Here is a 12,913-nt window from a genome sequence, read left to right as displayed (position 1 = left end):
TATTTTTTTCTTATCTCCTAAATATCTTTATTTACAACAAATAAAATATATAAAATTGACTTAGCCTAATTTATATATTTACAAACATTTTAAACAATCTTGTATTGCCGGATGGCATTCTAAGAAGGGTTTCGGGGTCTGCCAAAGGCGGTTTATACATCGATAGTATGTTAGCCGGGGGACTCACATAGAATGGGGAGGGACCACTCTGGCTGGCAATAAACATATGAAAAACAGAGCATAATATATAATCCTTACATTCATACGAGGCGTATTTGAGATTCATAATCAACATCTACAATATTCTTTTGCCTGTTTGACTGCCTTTTCTTCTGTCTAAGGAAATTTGCAATTTTTTTAAAACAGAAAACTAGTAAAGAAAAATTCATCAAACACAACACAGGTAACCACGCTAGCAAGTAAACCTGAAAATAATAAAAGAAGACACAATGTAGCTTTTCTCATATCCACCATCGACTGCGCTCGTGGTCACATATCTGGTAGCAAAAAGTAATAATTTCCCTTTTTCCCAATTAAGTCCATTTTATCCAGCGGACTGGACAAAATTAAAAAAAACAAAAAAACAGATCAAAATCCTTACTCTGAAGGACATACAAGTAACTATGAAATACTATGTTCAATCGAATTTACCATTCTGAAATAGACAAAACAAAATTAACCTTTAGTGGTTGTTTTATTGGACTTAATGGCCTTATCGATTATAGAGGATGTTCAACTGACTTTTTTTTTCTCCAAAAATTTGAATATTTTGAAATGAAACTAGTTATTTGTAGCAAATGATTATTCTTTTGATATCACAGTCGAATTTCAAACCTCTCCGATTTACACTTCAGCGTTGCTAACTCAATAATTCCCATAAAAAGAGAATCTTCAATACTTCTCATAGATAATTCAATTATAAAAACTTTTTTATATCGGTGATGTTCCCAGTCCGACGCGTCCTAAAAGCGCAAATTTTCAAAAACATCAAACAATTGCTTATGGGTTTAAAGGGTTGCTCGTAAATGCTGTGAAAAATCGAACAAACTTAAAGAAAGTCAGTTAGGTCGTTTGAGAACTCCATTGTGTTTGAGTCTCCTTAGGTGGCTGGGGATAGTCAAATTATGTATGTATTATCTTACAAAATTGAGTGTAGATTTTTTGAGAATTTGGAAGGATTGCATTAGCGAATTCACTTATCAGTTTGCTTCAGTCTGTCTAGTAAGTCTATTGCTCTAAGAATGATAATTCTGGATGAGAAAAATATTTGAAGTTAGTAAAACACGATCAAAACGGTATTAAATATAATAGTGTATATAGTAATAAAATACAAAATTAATAGAGATGTTATAAACAGAAAACATAGGTGATACCTCAATATGAATAAATGTCTACAAAAGTATTAACGTGAATAAATATACATAAAGATGTACTTTAATGTTAAAGATAAATATTAAAAGGTCATAAATATTAATATGTTTTTTTATGAAGGATAAATCCGGTAGGAGAAACTTTCCAAGAAAAATGGCTTTTAACTTCACCTTAATAAGTCCTAATTAGCTGCAAAAGACTTCAATAAAACGCTTGTTAAGCCAGTTAACAAGTAAATATTATTCCAGCCAGAATAATATACCTTCCGAAAAAAGGGGTTACCTCTTTTCTTTTTCCCGCTGAACAATCTTTCATTATTCAAAGGTTCTTTAGTTAAATAATGAAGAAAAACTTTACAATTAATTAATTAATCAGAGTACTCGATGCTTAAAAGACAATTACTTCAAAATTGACTTCACGAATTTCAATTTAAAAATCTCCTTTTTAATTGATTGGACTGTTTAATTAATAATAATAATAAAATATTACGTATTTTTTATTTAAATTTTCGAAATAAATGATTAAAATTTTAGTATTTTTTTATTTCAAAACTGCTCTGTCTTAAAATTGTCCTTATAATTAGGAAGGACATTTTCCTCAAATTGTAACAAGATCTTTTTTTATAACCACCATAAGTGTTGGGAATTTCCTAGCAAATATTAAAGGGTGCAGAGGCTAGGATCTGAGTGAGGATGATGAACAATGGCATGAAACGGAGAATGGAAGTTTTGAAAATAAACCAGAGAGGAGTGGTAATGAGTTAAATTAGGAAAGACGAAACCGTAAATTGTGTCTACACATTTGCCAAGTGTCCACATTCGCAAAATGCATTTATGGAATGCAGCTATATACTCAAAGTAGCTGGTACAAGCCTGCCTGAATTAGAGACCGAATCATACTGCTGTCAAATTTTAGATAAAAATCAAAGGGAGCTTGCAACAAGAACCAATCAAACATCCACACCTTTTATATTATCCACACACGACAGTGTACTCTTTGAACAGTCAGTAGATTTTCTAATTTTATTCTCATTTTCCTTGGATGTGTAGGGTTTGATATTAGGAAGGGAATACATTTTAAGAGAGGATTGAGGAAAGGAAATGTAAGGGATATAGATTGGGGAAACGCTCTTGTGCCTGGTATCAGATATGGCTCTCACTAGTTCTTTTGCCGTCTGTAGTAAGTAGTCCTCAGTGGAGACGGAGACTGTTTACAGATGTTTGCCACCTTTGTGGGCATTCAGTAGCTGTTAATGTCTGGAATAGTGGGTTAGTGCAGTGTTGAATGCCATGAAAGAATTCGATATGCTTTCCTGAGATGAATCGTATTAATGTAGTCAGTTTTAGCTCTTTGTAAACAAAAATGCTTCACAAGACGTCTCAGGATACTCCTCTAAAACTGTTAGAGTTTCTTTGGGGTTGTGGATGCTGTGTTGGTCAGCATATGTGCTCCATAGAGGAGGACCGGTCTAAATATACTTTTATAAATTGGTAGTTGATTAAGCTCTGTAGTGGCGAGCTAGTGTCCAGATGTCTGTCAAGGGTGACATCCAGATACACAACACTGCCTGCCGGTCTGTTAATGGAAATTAATAGACATTTGGCATCTCTTTATTTTAAATAATGATTTCCCATTCTCCGAGGTAATAACTAAACCTATATTGAATATTTTGTGATTCTATTGATCGGATGTGATTAAATGTGAAGATTTCAATGCTTTGAACTCTTGTCAACTATTTGTCAGTGAAAATTTTTATTCAAAACAGCAGAAATATGTCCTTATAAAAAATTTATACATCTGGTCAATTAAATCCATAAATTGTGAGAAGAGGCAAAGGTGTGGGTCTGGCTTCTTAATCAAAGCGAACAAACCCCGTTTATATAATTGCTGTAACCTTGGCTAAAAAACATTGATTGAATTTCAAAAACTTTATCGTAAACTTCTTATACAATTTTAAGCGGAAAACAATAAAATAGTAATAACAATAATAAATGCTTAGCGAACCGGAAGGTTCGATACCGATACAACCAATCGTGAGGCCCAATACACCAGTCCAGTGAGGCCCCTCCAAACCCAAATCAACTAAGTCAGTTAGCAAATTAACAGTGAATCCAATATTTTCTTTTAAACATTAATAGTTTATTGAGGAGAATTTGAAAAGTAAAGAAATATTATATATAATATATAAATATTGTAAAGAATGAAAAATTAGTTTTAAAAAACCTGTATTAGATTAATTAGGACTAAATATTTAGAGGTATTTATGGGGAAAAATTGAAAAATAACAAAAATTAATATAAAATTTAAAAAAAAAGATAAAATAAAGAAAATGTGTAAAAAATTGTATACGTTTAAGATAAATTTAAATTGTATTTTAACTTTTTTTATGACCCCCTTTCTATTCATTTCTGACATACAGGGGGGGAATTATCAAGAGGTAACTAACCTATTCTAACCATGGTGGGGAGTCAAGTTTTCATTACGTAGGGCCACCATAGAAATGATAAAAGTCGACCCCCTAGGCCGAATTCGACCCGACGCCGCCGCAGTTCTAGGTTGAACAGACCTGAGCTAGGGACGGCCCAATTGTACTTTACCTATAATATGCATTATACGCTTTTTTAAAAAAAAATGTAAAACTAGATATATTATGCTGTACTGTATAACCTAATTGAGTTGAGTAGCACACCTTTTACAATAGAGTAACCATCTCTTTATGAAGTCGAGATTTATAACGTTAAAATCGAGATTTGTTATGAATACTCAATCACAATAGAGGTTTGTAATTATTCATGTTTTGGCAAACCCTGGTAAATATTATTTAATTATTAATTTTTGTATGCTAACCTGATCTCTATGGAAATGAGGTACCAATAGCTAATAGAATTTGCTCGTCCAAGACATTTATATCATAATTTTCAGTCTTTATGGTCTCCTATAAAGTTTCAAAAAAGAGCTTTAGCATAGCACGTCCCAATTAACATATAGGCCCAATTACTCTATTTATACAACTTTTTTATGTTAGAAGGAAATGTCCTTAGTATTTGAAACACTTTATATTAAATAAATAAACCGTTCAGGTTCAAGGTACTTGCGTTGGAATTCATTAGGAATTTTTAAGTTAAGGAAAAGAAGAATCTTGAACTGATTGATATTGAACATCCCTCGATAATTAGACTTAACGGAATTAGAAGTGACAGGCTGCGCTCTCAGAGTACGGCAACATCAAAGGGCCCACAAGTAAGCGAATTATTTCAGTTCGCTATGACACGTCCATTTGACTCTCGTGAACGCGTTCCACTCCAGGCAGTTTAGGCCATATTTGCATACAAGTAAAAGGCCTCTCATGGATTTACTTTGACAAGTTGATGCATTGCCACGTTTCCCATCCAGTTTCTGTGTGCGGTCAGGGTACACAGGATCTATTCTATCTTATCTATCAAAAACTGATTCACTTCTCAAGAGTAAAGGTTTATTTTTTTTCACAGCTAAAAATTATCTAGGGTGTTAAAAAATGTTTGATGTCTCTTATCAAGTAGATTATAAGGATCAACATTTTCAATTAATATTTTTTTTTAACAATTTATTTATTGTTATTTACAACTGTATACATATATACACATCAAGTAAATTTGCTGTAAGTGATATTACGACATGATACAAAAATGTGGAGAATCTACCCATTGATGGAACTCCTAAGATCTCGAGGCCATCTTCTTTAAATTAATATTTAAACTATCAACATGAGATGCTCACATGCTAATTTTTAAATAATAATTAGTGGATAATATATAATAATAAAAAGTGAATACATCTTCTGAGAGTATACTCTTCCTAAATTTCTTGGTTATACGCTTCTAATTGAAAATTTGAAGGGCGATTACCTAATTTACAACAAATTAAAAAACAATCTGAATCATTTACTAGAGTAGGGATTACTTGCAGTTTTTTGTCGAACCTTCTCCAGTACGTATTTCCAAATATTTGCCCTCAAATGTGGGAACAAATATAGAGAGCAAACATGTTCACATTTAATGATCGGTCACATTACTCGTCCAATAACCAGTATGGAACATATTATGCCAGGCTAGACACAACTTTATTCTTAATTCCTGTTCAAATTATTGCTATTCAAATTTTCTTAAATTATCTAACGATAAATAATTTGTTATCATTCATCCCAACCTTGGACCAAACTCAAATTTATTTTTCGTAGTCAAACCCCCTAGTTTCTAACCTTGCATCCTCTTCCATCCCTGACAATCCTCCGAGGTGTCTGAAAAGAAGATGGCCACGAGACCAGCTAATTTAAAATGTCATTAGAGTGCTACCAACGGGTACCACTCCAATTTAACTTAGATCAGATTTACTAAATGTATTATAATGTACATTTGTAAATAGCAATAAATAAATATTTAAAAAAAAAAATTTTTTCGTAGTAATTGGCCACTCCATAAATCCAACAAAAATATTAAGTTACCAACATATGGATCTCTGGAAAATTAGATTAAACGTTGATTTATTCTTATTTTAGACTGGAAAGTCAATTTTTAACTTCTGAAAATTTAAGGTTCAAAAGAATTAAACAAAGTGGTGTATAGAATTATATGTTTATTAATCTCTATGTTTATTAAAATGTCACATGACCTCTTCATCTACTAATTTCTCTTCAATTGATTAAAGGTTGTAAGGTAAAAACCTAGTTATGAAATACTAACATAGCTGCTTACAACGTATTAAGGAAAAATATAATTCGAATGGAAATGATACTTTCTTGTATCTTATAGTAAATATGGTTCAAAATTATTTATTCGTTCAATAATTTGGTTACTGAAGGAACGTCATTAATCATGCAACTATAAACATTTGTTAGCTAATTAAAAGATCATAACATTAAATAATATGCAATGTTTAATCTGTAGCATAGTTGTATATGGTTAAGTAAAAAAATACAATATTTTCTGAAAATAAGTTTCAAAATTAATTTACATACCAAAGATTTAAAAATCATAGATTTACCGGAAATTGGTGCAACCGGCCCAACTTAAACTGATAAGGTTAAACATTTCTCACTTCATTATTATTTTGAGATAAAAGGGTAATTATAGCATGATAAACAAAACACTTTCCATTCTAATTCCTGAAATAGTTAAAAATAATATAAAAATGTTAATGTTTCGATGGCGTGTAGACACAGAAAAGTCAATTTATTATTCCTTGTATGCTAGAAAACATTTATCATTGCTGACTGTTTTAAATTGTTCAGTAAATTTCAGGACCTTGAAGTTTATTCCTAAGGTGTTAGGATCATTATTTTTTCCATTAATATTAAAATAAGCATACAATTAATTTTTCTTGTAATTGAAGTATAAAAGTATTTTTTTCAATTAATTTTCTGGTATCACTTCTTAATAAGAAATAAATAAAGCTTCAAATATTATTGATATGTTTCAATTTAATTTAATGGCAATTTAGATGTTTTAGGCTTTTGTTCTATATTACCTACATGTTACCACTTTACTTATCGCCATCAAATTCCAAATATTAATATTTAGGAAAAATACGATATTCATGTCCTTTAATGTTATTATTCTAATGCCTTTTTTTTCACTCTCTGTGCCACTCCTAGTTTGACAAGCAACAATATAGAGGATGTTTGTTTTCAATCACTTTTATAAACCCCATCCCATAGCATCCATATTTTAAAGTTAAAAAAAATATTTTCTCCCCTTTTCCATCCCTTGAAATAAAAATAAGAAATGCGAACACTATATTGCAGATTATAGCGGCTTCGCAGTAGTGCAATATGCAAGGAATTATCACGAAAATAAAATTAAAGGTTCTCTCTTCAGGAAAGTTATTACTTTTCAATTAATTTTTTTACTAGAACAGTTTTAGATTTTATACCTAAATCTTTAGCCTCTATGAGTGAATCTGTGCTTAGCACTACTATTTTGTATGCTGTCGATATGTATCGTATATATTGTTGTGTTATTTATTTTGAGTAATATATTTTTTATGATTTATCAAGCGAGGTGAGCTATTACAGTAAAATATTCCAGACTTATTTTTGTTTTTAATATTATTTTTATTATTTGTTAAGGAACATAATACATCTGAAAAAAAAATTATGGAACAAGAAACGTATAACTCTAAATGTCGTTTGATAAATTGAATAACATAGAATAAAAAAAATAATTGAAACATTTACTATTTCCTTAATACTTAGCCGAGTTTTCTAAAATTCCAGGAATAATTCGAAGTAATAAAGAACTGTACGCCATTTCTTCTCTCTCCCCCCCTCTCCTCCTTTCACCTTCTTCCAAAATGTTTTACTAAACATAGATTCAAATACTCTTTTCATATCCAGATCAGAATTACTTGTACCAGTTCAAATATTAATATCAATTGAACTGTTATTTCTGTTTTTTGTTCGATTAAAAAAAAAAAAAAAAAAAGGGATTGAAGAAAATAATTTTGTAAATTATTTTTTTTTTTTTTTTTCGATTAAAAAAAAAAAAAAAAAAAAGGGATTGAAGAAAATAATTTTGTAAATTTCCTTTACAATTTATGAATATATATATGTATTTCTCCTTTTGTTTTTTAATTAAAATTTTTCTTTTTTTTTTTTAGAAGCTTTGTAAGTTTTATAACCCCACCAAATTTCTAGTTATTTACAGATGTTCATTTATTCAAAGCTTCATTTTCTTCTTATTTATTTATTTATTTTTTATTTGGGGGTACCGAAAACTTTAGTTATTGATGAGACCATAAATTTAACTAAAATTTATATAATGCATTGAATATTTGTGTTGAGTCCCTGGAAAAGGGGACGATTTGACGAATGGGAGGGGAGTAGAGAGAATAACAAAAATATACGGTAAAAAAAAAAGAAAGAAGAAGATAGGAAAGTAAGAAAAAGGAAAGAAAAAATTTATAAGGAAACAAAAATAAAAATAATAGTAATGCATTATATGTAGTTATAATGAAAAAATAACAAGGTAAAAAATATTATAACCTTGTTAACTTTTATAATATTCGATAATTATAACAGTACTAATATTTTATGCTGGGACTGATAAGTATGCACTGTACTTCTAGCATTCCATTCCATTAAGCCAGCATGGCTAATTATTAATGAAAGCATTTCTCAACCCATAAATTTATACCTAAACCCAGCAGGAGAACTACAATGTATAATATGTAGATTACAAGTAAGTACTTCAATACATAAAATTTCATAATTTGCTGAAAACATTTAAAGCTCTGTCACTTCCTGAAACGCTAAGGGGGCAAGAGAAACAGAGAATAAATTAATGATCAAGAGTGAACAAAAAAATCTACTTAAAAAAAAAAAACTTTATTTTACAATGGTGTGTTACTTGTGAATACGAACTTAAGACGCTTTTTCTATCTTACAAGTAAAAATAAAAAACAAAGAGAAGCTAAGAGAGCCAACAGAATAGACTTAATAAGAGAAAATAAAAAGATTACAGAAGAAACAACAATCGCATTTGAATATCTAAAGCAGGCTAAGCTAAATAAAATCAACAGCTTTTTTTATGAATTATAACAGCTAATGCCATCCCCTAGATGTACAAAAATCTGCCGTGAGTAAGCTTCGCTAGCTCTGGCTACCAGCCTTTTACCATATTCATTGTGTCCTGCCAGGGATGGGAAAAACCTCTGTAAATTCCTTCCAGAGAGGCGTGGCAGGATTAAAAGGGTTTCCTCCGACGGTTTTCTCTCTTGGAAATCTCTTCAGCTAAAAAATACTGAACAAGGCAAGAGGATTTTATGGTGAGTAGGCAACCTCCATCAACTTTTCTTTCCTTTTACTATGCGATTTCGTTTTTATAAATATATATGTAAATAGTTAGCATAATCATAAATTATAATATTTTTGTACAAGACCTGCATTATCAATATACCAACAGGCTTATCAGTGTTTCTCTGTTGCTAAATTCGAGTACGTACATATATAGCTTAAATGAACAGAATTGCAAATTTGAAATTATTGTATTTAGTTAAAACAAAATATTCAAATACACTTTATTACTTTTATCTATTCTTTATGTAAATTTTAATATCTCTTATATTAAATTATAAGTCCATTGAAATTCTCTTCAATATACAATATCATTATATGGTATAAATAGAAACAAACGCCTTGATGTACCTAGCCTGAAAGGATGACTTGTAATTCTCAATAATTATATTGCTACCACCTAACGAAATCATTTCGAAATATTCAGCAAATCCAAAGTGAGAGAGTCACAAAAAAAAATTTTATACTGCGGATATTCAAATGGTTGGATTTAAAAAAATCTGTAAATATGAAAATATACTTACATAATCATTAATACTAGATTTCTTTTTCCTCTTGTTGTCTTGATGTTTCTGATTTTCTTTTAAAACTTATTAATATATGAATAAACATCAATTACTCCCTCTTTTTAATTAGTTTTAGTTCATTTGTGTTTGATTCTTTTTATTTTATTATAAGTTTGTCCCTAAATGAATTATTATATGATATATGTTGTTTGTTTTTTTACATTTTCTGTTAATTATTGTTGTTTTATTTTTTAATTAATTATTTTTGTGATATTATATAATTTTATATTTATTTTTAAAATTTCGTATTTTACTCAAAGGCACTAAACCCTATTTAGCAAAAGAAATGATAGGCAGATATTTTATTTGCATATATCAAAATAATTAAACCGAATCATAAGAAAAAATTCCTAATTTTAAAAACAGGAGACAATTTCAATAAGCAATATCTTTGCTAATAAAAGTCCGATTTCAATTATTTGTAGAGAATTCAAAAACAATTGAAAACACAGTTACAGTCGTTTGAAAAAAAATATATTAACTGAGTTAGCACATACTGAATAAAATACCTTTCAAGTGAATGGCTATAATTTTCCTGGATATAAATAGTTTTTGAGTTATTCGAAAATCTAATCTATTTATCTTTTTAGTAATTAGAAATAGTTCTTTTTTTAACCATTAAAAGTCCAATTTTTTTAAACCCAACCTTACAAATGTATATCTATAGCATAAGGAGAATCTCCACATTAATAATTTCAACTTTATAAGCATCGTCATTTTTGGGGATACAGCGATCAATAAGTCACTGAGTGAGATGTTGAGAATATAAAGACACGTAGTTTTTTTTTATTGCAATATAATGAACATCTAATTTATCTTCACTAATATTATTCCGATTAACGTTTACTTTTGTAGAAAAATATCTTTCAATTATTTCAGAAAATGTATAGTATTCGAGCAACAAAAGTGTACGGGTTTCCATAGCAACTATATACAGAAAATGTTAGAAAAACATAGGGTTTAATGTTCAAAACATCAGTTTTTCCGTTTACTTGTAAATTTAGATGAATTGAGTCTCCATCGTTTTTAATTGTATAACGCGTATTTAGAACTTATAGAGGCTTTGTTCCTCGACATATGTCTTCTCCTTCAGATAATTGATCAGTTTAGATTCTAGACGATTACGAGTATAAAGAAATGGTTCATTGACAGTACAAGAGCCGGGAAGAAAAAAAGGTTGTTATCTCACCCCAATTTTTGATTACTTTAATGAAAACTAGGTATAATTACTAGTCAAAATTGATGAGTCTGCCAAGTATAGGTAAGGGGAATAAAAACAGGCTGCTGTATCAAAACATTAAATTTTCATTAGGAGCTCTATATCTTAAAAACTAACAACACTAGAAAATCAAAGAGAACATTAGTTAAAGAAGAGTAAATTTGCTGAAATATTAGCCCTAAAAGAGCTATTTACGTCCAATAATTCTCGAGATATAGCTTTTAAAAAACCAAATTTCTTAAAAATCTACTGAAAGATTAGTAGTTAGTTAATTTATTTTGAGAAATCTATATCTCAGGAACTATGTGACGTACAGATGTCTATTAGCACTCAAATCAAAGCTAGTTTATTGGACTATAAATAAGTATATGACCTTTACCTTCGTTGGAATAGTAGTTTTCATGATATTTGCTAAAATAAATTGATTTATAGTTGTTCGGACAATAAGTTTGGTTTACGAAAAACTTCATTTCAAAAACCATTGGACATACAGATGTCTGCCAGCGATCAAATTAAAGCTAGTTAAATTTAATACAAAAAAGTTAATTATATTTTTCTTTGTAGGAGTATTAGGTTTTATGACATTTGACAAAATAAACTCACAAAATGTTAATTTCTATTTGTTCGTATAAATGATGGATTTTAGAAAAAATATATCTCTAGATCCATAAGACGCACATATGACTGCCAACACTCAAAATAAAGGAAATTTAACTTTCTATAAAGTAGTTTATGACACTTATCTTCCTAGGAGTAGTAGTTTTTATGATATTCACTTATAAATATAAATTTGGCAAATGTAAATTTCTCCGAACAACCATAAATCAATTTATTTTAGCAAATTTAAACTTATGTAAACTATTACTCCTACGAAGATAAACATCATAACTTACTTTATAGCTCATTAAACTAGCTTTAATTTGAGTGCTAATAGAAAAAACAAAGGTTTTCAAGATATAAATTTTTCAAAATAAATTCACTAACTACTGATCTTTCAGTACGTCCCATACAACATTTTTATGAAACGTTGCTTTTTAAAAAGCTATATCTCGAAAAGTATTTAACGTAAATAACTCTATTAGGGCTCATATTTTAGAAAATTTACTATTATGTAAATGACGTTCTCTTAGGTTTTCTTGTGTTCCTTCTTTTTAAGATATAGAGCTCCGAATGAATTTTTTTTTTTTTTATCGCTTTGAAATAGCTGCCAGTTTTTATTTCCCCTACCTATACTTGGCAGACTCATCAATTTTGACTAGTAATTATACCTAGTTTTCATTAAAGTAATCAAAAATTGGGGTGAAATAACTGCCTTTTTTCTCCTCTTGGGCTCTTCTAATATAAGGTATGACATACAACAGTGGAAACATGGAGTCATTTTTTAAATTTATTTTATTATAAAATGTTTTCAGTAAACACCAAAGGCTAACTCGGAGGTTGAAGATTGGACGAGATCAATGACTGGCTAACAGCAGGGACCGGGGCGGTGCGGTATCCCCTTGTCCCGGGGACAGCTGACGTATGTATTGCTCTGTCCCCAAGATTCATGGTCCGGCTCGACTTCCATTGGATTCACGGTGGTTCAACTGATTTCAGGTAGCAACATATCTTACATTAAATCAGAGCACATTTTCTGTGATAATTATCATACTATAAATTAGTATCATATAAAAGTATCTTGTTTTTTAATCTCTTTCGTATAATTTTTTTTTTTAATCAAAATTGGTATTTTCCTCAACGTATCATAAATATAGAGGTCCAAGCCTCTAATAAGGCTTACAACCAATATAAAAAGTCTGTGCTGAAAAGACTTTTTTACAGAAAATATATATATTGTGTATATTATAAACAAATCATAAATCATATGATTTAATTTTTGAAAACTAACTGATGACAATCTTAATAATATAAATTAATTCTTTTATATAT

The 12,913-nt window shown here is 29.6% G+C and overlaps 1 protein-coding gene across 1 annotated transcript in view; it reads right to left on the bottom strand.

Annotated features, from left to right (window-relative positions):
- The window catches only part of loaf (lost and found), a 398,449-nt gene that overhangs the window by 85,264 nt on the left and 300,272 nt on the right, over nucleotides 1–12,913 (bottom strand). The gene's annotated exons all lie outside the window — the stretch shown is intronic.

The sequence above is a fragment of the Halyomorpha halys genome, unplaced genomic scaffold, assembly GCF_000696795.3.
Source record: "Halyomorpha halys isolate HHAL.00 unplaced genomic scaffold, Hhal_1.1 Scaffold387.1, whole genome shotgun sequence".
NCBI lineage: Eukaryota > Metazoa > Arthropoda > Insecta > Hemiptera > Pentatomidae > Halyomorpha > Halyomorpha halys.
The sequence above is the reverse complement of the archived record's forward strand: the minus strand, read 5'-3'. Positions and strand labels throughout refer to the sequence as shown.